Here is a 2,662-nt window from a genome sequence, read left to right as displayed (position 1 = left end):
GCCTTGTACATAATAGATTTGTTGAATTGGATTGAATTGAATAAGGGATTAATAAATGCTTTTTGTATTAGATTATAGAATAATGCTAGAAATAGAGTCTAGAGGATAGATGGGTTTTATTTAGTTCCAGGTGGAGTATAGGAGGAAAAGATCAAAGGTTGAAGGAATAGGCACTGATAAGGAGTAGGGGCTGAGGTGAATAGGGGATCAGAGTATGGTGAGAAAGAGTTGGAAGGAGTTTGTGTCTAAGATGGGCATGGAATATAGTGGATTGGATGCTGTACTTGGAGTCAGGAAGGTCTAGGTTTAAATCTTCTCCCAGACACCCACTAACTGTGTGATCTTGGGCAAGTAACTCAGCTTTAGTTTCCTCATCTGTAAAATGGGGATAACTGTTGCATTTACTTCAAAAAGTTGTTGCGAGGATCAAGGGAAACTATTTACGTAATATACTTTGTAAACCTTAAAGCATTTTATGAATGTCAGTTCTAGTTTATTTATTTTGTATATTCTTACACATGTACATATTTTTTCGTCCAAGAGAATGCTCTTGAGAGCAGAGATTGTCTTATTTTTTGTATTTGTATCCTTAGAACATAGTAGCTCTTAATAAATACTAGTTGATACAGAGGAATAGGAAGTTGGGTGGTATTCTAGGGGGTGTGTTAGCCAGAGGGGAAGAGAAGTGTTGATTAGGCAGAGGTTAATGGAAAGGCTCCCAGTTCCCTCTAAAATGGTGGTGTGACAGCTTTTCTCAGAGAGCACACACTCTGTGTGTATATCACTCACTCATGTCATATGCCACTATTTAGAAAGTAACACACACTTTCGACCTATAATCTTGGAGAGTTGTTGCCTAGATCTTGGAGGGGAAGAGAGGTCACATAGTATGTCAGAGGTGGGATTTGTACTCAGATCTTCCTGACTTTCAGGAGCAGAGGACATCCTGCATTTGTAGCGTTTATCAAGCACTGTTCAGAATATATATATTACACGTGCAATTAACACACTCATATTGCCGTATAATACATGTACAATACCATCTTCTATGATGAGTGCAGATTTTTTGTTTGGACTTTTTGTTTTTCACTCCAATTTGTCTTATCTTGTATATTTGAGTCTAATAGTATGGGAACCACAGATGCTAGACATGGGAGCCTGCGGGGGTGGTGTCAATCCTCCCCCACAGTCTCCCTTCTGAGACCTGGGAACTACCTACCCAGTTATTACCTAGTTCTCATTTAGCAGTTATCAGACTCCCCTCAGGCCCCATGGCCTCCAATACTGAAACACCAGTTCTTGTTTCAATAATTCTGGCATGGAGTGAGATCCAGATCCTTGCTTGTTTTTACACCTTCTGTTACTGGGAGCTTGAGCTCTGGTACTGGCTCTGGGCCTGGGCTCTGTAGCCAACTCCAGATACAGACAGATCCTGCCCACTCTAATTGGGCAACTTTCTTCCCCATAAGGCTAAATGGGATCAGGGATGTTTGCCCTTTTGGGGATAGTATAAGTAAGCGGCCGCCCCTCAGCCCACCATTGCACCCACAGGATGACTTTGGCCAGCTGACTTGATCAGCAATCTGGGGAGGAGAGGAAGTTGTGGTGGCGGTGGTACCACAGAGTTGTTCTTTGTCATTTCTCAGGGTCACAGCTTCCTCCCCCTTGCCTCCCTGCTGTGAAAATGAGGTTGCTGTCACTGACCACTTCCCTCCTGGCCCCTAGCTCAGTGGTGTGTGGTGAGAGTCAGGCATTGGGAGTGTCAGAGGAGAGGTACCATTCAAGCTGCCAGGAGTGTGGTTTGCTGGAACACTCACTCCATCTGTCAATAACGGGCTGGAACAGAACAGGAGAGATCAACTAGCAAGGGAGGTTTCCTCAAAGGCTTTTTTTTTTTTTTTTTTGCCATCAACTGATTTCTTATTTCTTTAGAACCTACAAGACCTCTAACACCTTGGGAGGATTAAGAAATCATTTAGAATTTACTATTCAAATGAACAAATATTTATCAAGTTTTTTATTACCATGTATAATAGGCATTGAGTAGTCAAAAGTGAAATAAGACACAATGCCTGTTCTCAAGGACTTTTCCATTTAATACCACACTAGGCAGCCTAGGTGTAATGAAAAAAAAATCAGCTTTAAGTAAAGAAGGCCAGGGTTCGAGTCCTGTCTCTGACACATATAGGCTGTGTAACCTCAGGCAAGTCATGAAATCCCTTAAATGTCCCCAGACAGCTCTGTCAGGCTACAAGTTGTGAAGAAAAGCAGGTGCCATTCTACATTAGCAGAGGAATTTTCCTAACCGGGAGCTCTTCAGACCAGTGAAATCATAGGTTCAGTTAAAAAAAGAAAGAAAGAAAGAAAGGAGAAAAGCTGATTGTCCTTAATAACAATAGGATAGATATTTCCCTGTTTTTGTGGGTGCAAAGCTCTGGGGAGGCAGTGGGATGGACAAGATGCCCCCTGGAAGTCCTGGCAGCCCCCCAATTCTAGGTAATAATTACAGCCCCTTGAATAGCTCCATAAGGTTTACAGATCAGAGTTTGATTCTTACAACAATCATGTGAGGTATTTTTATCCCCATTTTACGAAAGCGGAGACAGAGGCTCAGAGAGATTAAGTGATTTGCCCGGGGTCACACAGCTAGAATGTGCCAGAG

This window comes from Vombatus ursinus, unplaced genomic scaffold (genome assembly GCF_900497805.2).
Source record: "Vombatus ursinus unplaced genomic scaffold, bare-nosed wombat genome assembly UNPS02014818.1, whole genome shotgun sequence".
NCBI lineage: Eukaryota > Metazoa > Chordata > Mammalia > Diprotodontia > Vombatidae > Vombatus > Vombatus ursinus.
This window is presented reverse-complemented; position numbering follows the sequence as displayed.